Source organism: Coregonus lavaretus (assembly GCF_964263955.1).
Source record: "Coregonus lavaretus genome assembly, contig: HAP1_SCAFFOLD_418, whole genome shotgun sequence".
NCBI lineage: Eukaryota > Metazoa > Chordata > Actinopteri > Salmoniformes > Salmonidae > Coregonus > Coregonus lavaretus.
In genome coordinates, this window is record NW_028165663.1 from 215,318 (window position 1) to 228,467 (window position 13,150).

Genomic DNA, 13,150 nt, shown 5'->3' on the forward strand with positions numbered 1-13,150 from the left:
GGTTTGATACATTCACCTCTGAAGGTAAATAATGTACTTACATTCAGTAATCTTGTTCTGATTTGTCATCCTGAGGGTCCCAGAGATAAAATGTAGCATAGTTTTGTTTGATAAAATACATTTTTATATCCTAACACGATCCATGTTGTATACAGCGTTTTGCATGAATTCTGACTCTTTCAACAAAACAATTTATGAAATCTAATCGTCAAAACGTTGTTTAACCCAGTCAAGTTTGGTTTCTGTGCAATCCTCAGGCACTCTAGAAGGCAACAAAACTGTTTCATCATTCTACATTACGTATTGGCTACACAACACGTCAATTAGCCCAATCAAAAGTAACAGTCAGTATCTAGTGTGGCCACCAGCTGCATTAAGTACTGCTGTGCATCTCCTCCTCATGGACTGCACCAGATTTGCCAGTTCTTGCTGTGAGATGTTACCCCACTCTTCCTCCAAGGCACCTGCAAGTTCCCTGACATTTCTGGGGGGAATGGCCCTAGCCCTCACCCTCCGATCCAACAGGTCCCAGACATGCTCAATGGGATTGAGATCCAGGCTCTTCGCTGGCCATGGCAGAACACTGACATTCCTGTCTTGCAGGAAATCACGCACAGAACGAGCAGTATGGCTGGTGGCATTGTCATGCTGGAGGGTCATGTCAGGATGAGCCTGCAGGAAGGGTACCACATGAGGGAGGAGGATGTCTTCCCTGTAACGCACAGCGTTGAGATTGTCTGCAAGCTCAGTCCGATGATGCTGTGACACACCGCCCCAGACCATGACGGACCCTCCACCTCTAAATCGATCCCGCTCCAGAGTACAGGCCTCGGTGTAACGCTCATTCCTTTGACGATAAACGCGAATCCGACCATCACCCCTGGTGAGACAAAACCGCGTCTCGTCAGTGCAGAGCACTTTTTGCCAGTCCTGCTGGTCCAGCGACGGTGGGTTTGTGCCCATAGGCGACGTTGTTGCCGGTGGTGTTTGGTGAGGACCTGCCTTACAACAGGCCTACAAGCCCTCAGTCCAGCCTCTCTCAGCCTATTGAGGACAGTCTGAGCACTGATGGAGGGATTGTGCGTTCCTGGTGTAACTCGGGCAGTTGTTGTTGCCATCCTGTACCTGTCCCACAGGTGTGATGTTCGGATGTACCGATCCTGTGCAGGTGTTGTTACACGTGGTCTGCCACTGCGAGGACGATCAGCTGTCCGTCCTGTCTCCCTGTAGCGCTGTCTTAGGCGTCTCACAGTACGGACATTGCAATTTATTGCCCTGGCCACATCTGCAGTCCTCATGCCTCCTTGCAGCATGCCTAAGGCACGTTCACGCAGATGAGCAGGGACCCTGGGCATCTTTCTATTGGTGTTTTTCAGAGTCAGTAGAAAGGCCTCTTTAGTGTCCTAAGTTTTTTCATAACTGTGACCTTAATTGCCTACCGTCTGTAAGCTGTTAGTGTCTTAACGACCGTTCCACAGGTGCATGTTCATTAATTGTTTATGGTTCATTGAACAAGCATGGGAAACAGTGTTTAAACCCTTTACAATTAAGATCTGTGAAGTTATTTGGATTTTTACAAATTATCTTTGAAGACAAGGTCCTGAAAAGGGGACGTTTCTTTTTTTGCTGAGTTTATATATATATATATATATATACAGTGGGGAGAACAAGTATTTGATACACTGCCGATTTTGCAGGTTTTCCTACTTACAAAGCATGTAGAGGTCTGTAATTTTTATCATAGGTACACTTCAACTGTGAGAGACGGAAACTAAAACAAAAATCCAGAAAATCACATTGTATGATTTTAAAGTAATTAATTTGCATTTTATTGCATGACATAAGTATTTGATCACCTACCAACCAGTAAGAATTCTGGCTCTCACAGACCTGTTAGTTTTTCTTTAAGAAGCCCTCCTGTTCTCCACTCATTACCTGTATTAACTGCACCTGTTTGAACTCGTTACCTGTATCAAAGACACCTGTCCACACACTCAATCAAACAGACTCCAACCTCTCCACAATGGCCAAGACTAGAGAGCTGTGTAAGGACATCAGGGATACAATTGTAGACCTGCACAAGGCTGGGATGGGCTACAGGACAATAGGCAAGCAGCTTGGTGAGAAGGCAACAACTGTTGGCGCAATTATTAGAAAATGGAAGAAGTTCAAGATGATGGTCAATCACCCTCGGTCTGGGGCTCCATGCAAGATCTCACCTCGTGGGGCATCAATGATCATGAGGAAGGTGAGGGATCAGCCCAGAACTACACGGCAGGACCTGGTCAATGACCTGAAGAGAGCTGGGACCACAGTCTCAAAGAAAACCATTAGTAACACACTACGCCGTCATGGATTAAAATCCTGCAGCGCACGCAAGGTCCCCCTGCTCAAGCCAGCACATGTCCAGGCCCATCTGAAGTTTGCCAATGACCATCTGGATGATCCAGAGGAGGAATGGGAGAAGGTCATGTGGTCTGATGAGACAAAAATATAGCTTTTTGGTCTAAACTCCATTTGCCGTGTTTGGAGGAAGAAGAAGGATGAGTACAACCCCAAGAACACCATCCCAACCGTGAAGCATGGAGGTGGAAACATCATTCTTTGGGGATGCTTTTCTGCAAAGGGGACAGGACGACTGCACCGTATTGAGGGGAGGATGGATGGGGCCATGTATCGCGAGATCTTGGCCAACAACCTCCTTCCCTCAGTAAGAGCATTGAAGATGGGTCGTGGCTGGGTCTTCCAGCATGACAACGACCCGAAACACACAGCCAGGGCAACTAAGGAGTGGCTCCGTAAGAAGCATCTCAAGGTCCTGGAGTGGCCTAGCCAGTCTCCAGACCTGAACCCAATAGAAAATCTTTGGAGGGAGCTGAAAGTCTGTATTGCCCAGCGACAGCCCCGAAACCTGAAGGATCTGGAGAAGGTCTGTATGGAGGAGTGGGCCAAAATCCCTGCTGCAGTGTGTGCAAACCTGGTCAAGACCTACAGGAAACGTATGATCTCTGTAATTGCAAACAAAGGTTTCTGTACCAAATATTAAGTTCTGCTTTTCTGATGTATCAAATACTTATGTCATGCAATAAAATGCAAATTAATTACTTAAAAATCATACAATGTGATTTTCTGGATTTTTGTTTTAGATTCCGTCTCTCACAGTTGAAGTGTACCTATGATAAAATGTACAGACCTCTACATGCTTTGTAAGTAGGAAAACCTGCAAAATCGGCAGTGTATCAAATACTTGTTCTCCCCACTGTATATATATATATAGACCTGAGGCATACAATGTATTAGCATGGCCTATGTGTGTGTGTTATGTTGGCTATGACATGCCATCTGGAGATGTGAAGAGGCCAGCCCAGAAGCGGAGGAGGGCCAGTGCACCAGCGGCAACTACCACCGAGGGAGAGGACCGTTGGCACACTGTGCTAGAGGATGATGTGGAGCCACTTCCACCAACATTTAGACCTAAAAGGCAGCCAGGACCTCAGCTGGACATGACTGGAAAGTACAGCCCCCTTCATCTTTTGTGTGTAAACTTTGTACTTGAAAATGTATCAATTGACCAATTCGGCCACTTGGGTACATTTGGGCAAACTCGTGAGGGACACCTGGGAGACGTCATACTAAATATTATGTAGCTCTCTCGTTCTTGAATGTATCAGTCTGAAACTCTGCACACACACTGTTGCCCTCTTGTGGACAACATCTAAGCTGATCCCCAGCTTCCTAGTATGGCCTTTCTTTTGCATTTAAAAGATGATGCAACAAAAATAGAAAACGCATGTTTTTTTTAGTTTGATCTTTTACCAGATCTATTGTGTTATATTCTCCTACATTAATTTCACATCTCCACAAACTTCAAAGTGTTTCCTTTCAAATAGTATCAAGAATAATCATATCCTTGCTACAGGCAGTTAGATTTGGGTATGTCATTTTAGGCGGAAATTGAGGTGAAAGGTCCTATCCAGAAGCGGTTTTAATAAAGAGACAAAGTAAGGTTAGCAGTGTGGTTAAGGTTAAAAATCACATTTTAATTAGATAAACTGTAGAAATATGGGCCTCCTGTAGCTCAGTTGGTAGAGCATGGTGCTTGCAACGCCAGGGTTGTGGGTTCGATTCCCACGGGGGGGGCAGTATGAAAAATGTATGCACTCACTAACTGTAAGTCGCTCTGGATAAGAGCGTCTGCTAAATGACTAACATGTAAAATGGAAATAGGCGTTAGGTTTATGACTTTGTGCCTGTGGTAACTAGTGACGACCTTAATAGTAATGCGGTGACATCACGTGCCGGCTTACCTTCAAAATGATTTGGCAATCATCGTTTATTCAAAAAAACACAGTTTCTATCATCATTTGTCGCAATAAAGAAAGTTTGACAAAAGAAAAATCCACCCCTGTCTAACGGATAAAACTGTTGTCGCTCTTTTAAAAAAATCTCTCATATATCTGCCATTTCCATTATACGTCGAATAGACCAATGGAAACCTGCCTACTGACTAATCACATTTCCATCCACAGTTTTTATGCGAGTGAAAGTCATACCTTATAAAAAAAATAAAATCATGACAGCTGTGATGGAAACAGAAAATGTCAGTACAATTGTATAAATGCCTACAGATAATTTGTTCGTTTGACATGGTGGGATCTTTTTGTGTCGGTAAAATTAATTATGAGAGAAATGGTAGTGGAAACTACTTTATCCTCAAATATTGATATAATAACCATAATATCAAAGTAAACTTGGAGTCACGAGATGATATGGTGTGTGGTGCTCCCCACTGAGGTATACATCCTCCCATTACGACTCGGGAAACCGGCCAACAGGTGAAATAAATGATGGCACAGATAGAACAATGAGACAGATATTTCACCGGATGTATAAATGTGAAGCATCCGCTTGGCGTTTCAGCTCACTACCAAATATGGTAGTCTGTTATGGTAATCTGTTATGAACAGAGTGGACTACGTTTTGTTGACTTTAATCTTATGCAAAAGTTTTTAAAAATCACATTGTTTTGAAGGAGTGCAATGGCAAATTGAGTTTTTGCACATGCGCTCTTTAGAGTAGGCGTTCCCTAACGGAAATATGCAGTTATAGGCACCAATAGGATCTCGCTAGCTCGTGCTTGGCTCCCACCTCCTTGCTTGTTATTCCCACTGTGACTCATCTGTTCCCATTGGAAAACGACAGGCTGTGGTCTATCTTGGTCTAGTTATAAAAAATCTTTGGTTATGATGAACTTCACAGGGTGGTGAAAGTGCACTGTGATCTTGATGCTCCTTTCCAGTAAATATCGAGGGTCTTATTCTGGTGACACGATGATTGATGTTTGACAAAAATATTATCGCTCTTATCCATAATAATCTCATCATGGGCTCCCGAGTGGCGCAGCGGTCTAAGGCACTGCATCTCAGTGCTTGAGGCGTCACTACAGACCCCCCTGGTTCGATTCCAGGCTGTATCACAACCGGCCGTGATTGGGAGTCCCATAGGGCGGCGCACAATTGGCCCAGCGTCGTCCGGGTTTGGCCGGTGTAGGCCGTCTTTGTAAATAAGAATTTGTTCTTAACTGACTTGCCTAGTTAAATAAAGGTAAAAAATGTAGACCAACCCGCACTCTATCTGGGAGCTGTGGGATAGAGCAGATTTTGGCAATGAAGCCCTTTATCTAGTTCCTCAGAGTCAGATGAACTCATGGATACCATTTTAATGTCTCTGCATCCAGTATGAAGGAAGTTAGAGGTAATTTCGTTAGCTAATGCTAACTAGCGTTAGCGCAATGACTGGAGGTCTATGGTATCTACTAGCATGCTAGCAGTTACCATAGACTTCCAGTCATTGTGCTAATGCTAGTTAGCAACTTCCTTCAAACTGCACACAGAGACATACAAATGGTATCCACAAGTTCATCGGACTCTGGTGAAGTAGCTAAATGGTTTCATTGCCAAAATCCTGAAGTATACCTTTAAGCGAAAAAGTAAATTTTGTGTGCACTCTGTCATCACCCACACATTTTTAACTGCAACAAGTCTGTTTGGTGGAAACACACCACTGGGGGGAAAATGAGCATATTTTCTTTATGTTGATTCTAGAATATTCACATGAAAATCCGTCGCCAATTGGATGGAAACCTAGCTAGTGTTGGAATGTGAATGTTTGTTGTCAGGTTCTTTGCAGCCAGCGAGCTGTCAGATGGAAGGTAAGTCAATGCAATGCGCTCAGTTTTAAAGGGACGAGCTGTCAGATGGAAGGCGCTCAGTTTTAAAGGGACGGGATGGGACGGGATGGGACGGGACGGGATGGGCATCGACTGGTTGAAAGTGAATTGCAGCAAAACCCTCTAGCTACTGTATCTTATCTAGTTTCAAAGAGTAAACGGTTTTGCTGATGATACATTTCTCAAAAGGACCCCTAATATGCCTTTGTCCTTTTTACTATTGGTAGTGGTTCGATTTGAGAGGAGGATGGTGAGAGTCATACCCTTACAAAAATGGATCATGGTACTACAATGAAATGTCAGAATAATAGTAGAGAAAATGATTTATTTAAGCTTTTATTTCTTTCATCACATTCCCAGTGGGTCAGAAGTTTACATACACTCAATTAGTATTTGGTAGCATTGCCTTTAAATTGTTTAACTTGGGTCAAACGTTTCGGGTAGCCTTCCACAAGCTTCCCACAAGAAGTTGGGTGAATGTTGGCCCATTCCTCCTGACAGAGCTGGTGTAACTGAGTCAGGTTTGTAGGCCTCCTTGCTCGCACACGCTTTTTCAGTTCTGCCCACACATTTTCTATAGGATTGAGGTCAGGGCTTTGTGATGGCCACTCCAATAACTTGACTTTGTTGTCCTTAAGCCATTTTTGCCACAACTTTGGAAGTATGCTTGGGGTCATTGTCCATTTGGAAGACCCCTTTGCAACCAAGCTTTAACTTCCTGACTGATGTCTTGAGATGTTGCTTCAATATATCCACATCATTTTCCTTCCTCATGATGCCATTTTTTTGTGAAGTGCACCAGTCTCTCCTGCAGCAAAGCACCCCCACAGCATGATGCTGCCACCCCGTCCTTCACGGTTGGGATGGTGTTCTTCGGCTTGCAAGACCCCCCCCTTTTTCCTCCAAACATAACGATGGTCATTATGGGCAAACAGTTCTATTTTTGTTTCATCAGACCAGAGGACATTTCTCCAAAAAGTACAATCTTTGTCCCCATGTGCAGTTGCAAACCGTAGTCTGGCTTTTTTATGGCAGTTTGGAGCAGTGGCTTCTTCCTTGCTGAACAGCCTTTCAGGTTATGTCGATATAGGACTCGTTTTACTGTGGATATAGATAATTTTGTACTTGTTTCCTCCAGCATCTTCTCTAGGTCCTTTGCTGTTGTTCTGGGATTGATTTGCACTTTTCGCACCAAAGTACGTTCATCTCTAGGAGACAGAACACGTCTCCTTCCTGAGCGGTATGACGGCTACGTGGTCCAATGGTGTTTATACTTGCGTACTATTGTTTAATAATAATAAATAATATGCCATTTAGCAGACGCTTTTATCCAAAGTGACTTACAGTCATGCGTGCATACATTTTTTATTTTTTTTGTGTATGGGTGGTCCCGGGGATCGAACCCACTACCTTGGCGTTACAAGCGCCGTGCTCTACCAGCTGAGCTACAGATGAACGTGGTACCTTCAGGCGTTTGGAAATTGCTCCCAAGGATGAACCAGATTTGTGGAGGTCTACAATTCTTTTTCTGAGGTCTTGGCTGATTTCTTTTGATTTTCCCATGATGTCAAGCAAAGAGGCACTGAGTTTGAAGGTAGGCCTTGAAATGCATCCACAGGTACACCTCCAATTTACTTTTAAGTTGTTTAGCAGACGCTCTTATCCAGAGAGACTTACAGTTAGTGAGTGCATACATTTTCATACTGGTGCCCCGTGGGAATCGAACCCACAACCCTGACGTTGCAAGCGCCATGCTCTACCAACTGAGCTAAGGAAGACTATCATAGAGCTTTGACTCAAATTATGTCAATTAGCCTATCAGAAGCTTCTAAAGCCATGACATCAATTTCTGGGATTATCCAAGCTGTTTAAAGGCACAGTCAATTTAGTGAATGTAAACTTCTGACCCACTGGAATTGTGATACAGTGAATTATAAGTGAAATAATCTGTCTGTAAACAATTGTTGGAAATATTACTTGTGTCATGCACAAAGTAGATGTCCTAACCGACTTGCCAAAACTATAGTTTGTTAACAAGAAATTTGTGGAGTGGTTGAAAAAACGAGTTTTAATGACTCCAACCTAAGAGTATCTAAACTTCCGACTTCAACTGTAGCTATTTGAATCTTTTTACATTCTTTGCTTTCAAAGAAAGAACAATGAAGAACAGGAGGCTCGGTACAGAGACCTCAGAAAGGTGCTGGACCACAACGTTGTTCTTTAAGTGTATGTAAACTTCCGACTTCAACTGTAGGTAGAGTCCCTCAGGTAGGTAGCCACCCCTCAACATCACAGCATGGAAGAAGCATGATGCAGGTACTTCACCTTGCCTTTTGATAGGCTGTGTGGAACCTTGTTGTTTACTGTATCAATCCCTTCAGCTCTACAGGGTCTAGTGAGGAGTACTGTATCAAATCAAGGAGATGAATGTGGGTATTGCTTAGGTTGATCATGTACTAGTTTAGTGTTTTTGACTGATTCGCTGTAGACGTCAATGAGTGTCGATCAGCCAGCCCCCAAAACATGCCTCAACACTCCAGGGTCATACATGTGTACAGGTACAGTAAATGCTCTTGTTGTATGTAAATGGCAAACATGAAGACCTTAACCAAGCGAGATAGTTAGTTAGAGAACTTATTTCAAATCAAATCAAATCAAATTTTATTGGTCACATGCACTGAATACAACATGTGCAGACATTACAGTGAAATGCTTACTTACAGCCCTTAACCAACAGTGCATTTATTTTAAACAAAAAAAGTAAAAATAAAACAACAACAACAACAAAAAAAGTGTTGAGAAAAAAAAGAGCAGAAGTAAAATAAAGTGACAGTAGGGAGGCTATATATACAGGGGGGTACCGTTGCAGAGTCAATGTGCGGGGGCACCGGCTAGTTGAGGTAGTTGAGGTAATATGTACATGTGGGTAGAGTTAAAGTGACTATGCATAAATACTTAACAGAGTAGCAGCAGCGTAAAAAGGATGGGGTGGGGGGGCAGTGCAAATAGTCCGGGTAGCCATGATTAGCTGTTCAGGAGTCTTATGGCTTGGGGGTAGAAGCTGTTGAGAAGTCTTTTGGACCTAGACTTGGCACTCCGGTACCGCTTGCCGTGCGGTAGCAGAGAGAACAGTCTATGACTAGGGTGGCTGGAGTCTTTGACAATTTTGAGGGCCTTCCTCTGACACCGCCTGGTATAGAGGTCCTGGATGGCAGGAAGCTTTGCCCCAGTGATGTACTGGGCCGTACGCACTACCCTCTGTAGTGCCTTGCGGTCGGAGACCAAGCAGTTGCCATACCAGGCGGTGATGCAACCAGTCAGGATGCTCTCGATGGTGCAGCTGTAGAATTTTTTGAGGATCTGAGGACCCATGCCAAATCTTTTTAGTCTCCTGAGGGGGAAAAGGCTTTGTCGTGCCCTCTTCACGACTGTCTTGGTGTGTTTGGACCATGATAGTTCGTTGGTGATGTGGACACCAAGGAACTTGAAGCTCTCAACCTGTTCCACTACAGCCCCGTCGATGAGAATGGGGGCGTGCTCAGTCCTCTTTTTTTTCCTGTAGTCCACAATCATCTCCTTTGTCTTGGTCACGTTGAGGGAGAGGTTGTTGTCCTGGCACCACACGGCCAGATCTCTGACCTCCTCCCTATAGGCTGTCTCATCGTTGTCGGTGATCAGGCCTACCACTGTTGTGTCGTCTGCAAACTTAATGATGGTGTTGGAGTTGTGCCTGGCCATGCAGTCATGGGTGAACAGAGAGTACAGGAGGGGACTGAGCACGCACCCCTGAGGGGCCCCCGTGTTGAGAATCAGTGTGGCAGATGTGTTGTTACCTACCCTTACCACCTGGGGGCGGCCCGTCAGGAAGTCCAGGATCCAGTTGCAGAGGGAGGTGTTTAGTCCCAGGATCCTTAGCTTAGTGATGAGCTTAGAGGGCACTATGGTGTTGAATGCTGAGCTGTAGTCAATGAATAGCATTCTCACGTAGGTATTTACAATGGTGGTCTGGCAAGTGGCAATAAATCTGTACTTATTCCTGTGTTTATGGTGTGTTCCAGAGCTGGACCAGTCCTCCCTTTCTGCTGGACCAGTCCTCCCTTTCTGCTGGACCAGTCCTCCCTTTCTGCTGGACCAGTCCTCCCTTTCTGCTGGACCAGTCCTCCCTTTCTGCTGGACCAGTCCTCTCCCTTTCTGCAGTCTGTGATCGCTGCTGTGATAGCAGTGGTTGGGGGTGTGGCTGTTATGTTCATGACGTCCACAGAGATCCAATTAAATTAAGATATAATTTATAATAATGATATAATCTAAGATATAATTCTCTGGGTACGTCATTATAATGTACCCGTCTGTCAGGGTTGGGGTCAATTCCATCATTTCCATGTCAATTCAGGAAGTAAACTGAAATTCCAATTCCCCTCATTGAAAAGCATACTTCTTAAATTATGAAATTGACCCCAACCCTGGTAGATGTTGCTTAACAAATGTTACGTAACAACATTTCAAATACATCATTTCTGTTCTTGAATATCCTTGCATGTATTTACCAAAGAAGAAGCCAGAACCGATGACCAGTGGTTGTGTGCAAGAGGGACAGATACTATTTCATTACACTTCAGAATTTAAAGTTTTGTTTTTAAAATATGACACACAGTAGTATATCCTGATAAATAACAGTATGCACTTGACTGTATGGGATATGAAACTTAACTCCAGATTGTTAGAAAATATAAATAACCTTAAAATACTGAATTGTACATGTTTTAAAGATGAATAAAGGAACCCTATTTTAGACCACATTATACTGATCGTTATTATCATGGAGGAGAGGAGCTTACCGCTTCAATTCGGACAGAATGTTTTGACTTCTGAAAACATGTTAACCTCTGAATGAAGTTGTCTGACTTTATTCATTTACAGCCGTATTAGGAACAGGACGTCACTCCTTTGTTTGGGGCATTGAGTGTTATGGCAATTCATTAGCCGTATTAGGAACAGGACGTCACTCCTTTGTTTGGGGCATTGAGCGTTATGGCCTAGCGTTTGAAGTTCATATAACCCTGAACGATAATCCATTGGCATCCGGAACGCATGTTCCTGTTCCTATAACGGCAATTCTCAGACTATGGCCACGTTCCAGGCCGACCATATTTGCAGTCGTGCTGCACGCAGAATGTTACGTTTGCGTGTCAGATTTCTATATCTATAGTATTCACACCCCTTGACTTTTTCCACATTTTGTTGTTACAGCAAGAATTTAAAATGGATTAAATTGAGATTTTGTGTCACTGGCCTACACACAATACCCCATAATGTCGAAGTGGAATAATGCTTTTAGAATGTTTTACAAATGAATAAAACTTAAATGTAGATACAGAGGGGTAGGAATACTTTCTGAAGGCACTGTATGTATGTATATATAAATAAATCAAAGTCAAGGGTTGTGAATACTATAGATAAAGAAATCTGACACACAAACATAAAATTCTGCCTGCAGCACGACTGCAATATAGCATACAGCCATGCAATCTCCATAGACAAACATTGGCAGTAGAACGGCCCGTACTGATGAGCTCAGTGACTTTCAACGTGGCACCGTCATAGGATGCCACCTTTCCAACAAGTCAGTTGGTCAAATTTCTGCCCTACTAGAGCTGCCCCGGTCAACTGTAAGTGCTGTTATTGTGAAGTGGAAACGTCTAGGAGCAACAACGGCTCAGCCGCGAAGTGGTAGGCCACACAAGCTCACAGAACGGGATCAGGAGTGCTGAAGCACGTAGCACATAAAAATTGTCTGTCTTCGGTTGCAACACTCACGACCGAGCTCCAAACTGCCTCTGGAAGCAACGTCAGCACAATAACTATTAGTCGGGAGCTTCATGAAATGGGTTTCCATGGCCAAGCAGCCGCACACAAGCCTAAGATCACCATGCGCAATGCCAAGCGTTGTCTGGAGTGGTGTAAAGCTCGCCGCCATTGGACTCTGGAGCAGTTGAAACGCGTTCTCTGGAGTGATGAATCACCATCTGACAGTCCGATGGACGAATCTGGGTTTGGCGGATGCCAGGAGAATGCTATCTGCCCGAATGCATAGTGCCAACTGTAAAGTTTGGTGGAGGAGGAATAATGGTCTGGGGCTGGTTTTCATGGTTCGGGCTCCTTAGTTCCAGTGAAGGGAAATCTTAATGCTACAGCATACAATGACATTCTAGATGATTCTGTGCTTCCACCTTTGTGACAACAGTTTGGACAATGCCCCCGTGCACAAAACGAGGTCCATACAGAAATGGGTTGTCAAGATCGGTGTGGAAGAACTTGACTGGCCTGCACAGAGCCCTGACCTCAACCCCATCGAACACCTTTGGGATGAATTAGAACACTGACTGCGAGCCAGGCCTAATCGCCCAACATCAGTGCCCGACCTCAGTTATGCTCGTGTCCCCGCAGCAATGTTCCAACATCTAGTGGAAAGCCTTCCCAGAAGAGTGGAGGCAGTTATAGCAGCAAAGGGGGGACCAACTCCATATTAATGCCCATGATTTTGGAATGAGATGTTTGACGAGCAGGTGTCCACATACTTTTTTGTCATGTAGGTGTACCTATATCTATCTATCTAATCTAATCTAATCTAAATAGCTCTATTAGGAATTGCCAGGGGACCTCACGACACAATTTCACGATACTTAGGTGCTGATACGATATGTATTGTGATTGTATATGTATTGCAATTGGACACTGTAATTTTATTGCTGCAGCGGGACAAGAAAAGTCCATGAGAGAAGAAGCGTTGATCAAATAAATACAAAGTGCTGAAAAATTGTCTCCCTATTTAAAAAATATGGAGAATAAGCTATGAAGGAAAAATACTGAAGTTTTGGTGCAGGGCTTTATACGATGTAGTTAGCTGATAAGTTCCAACACCTA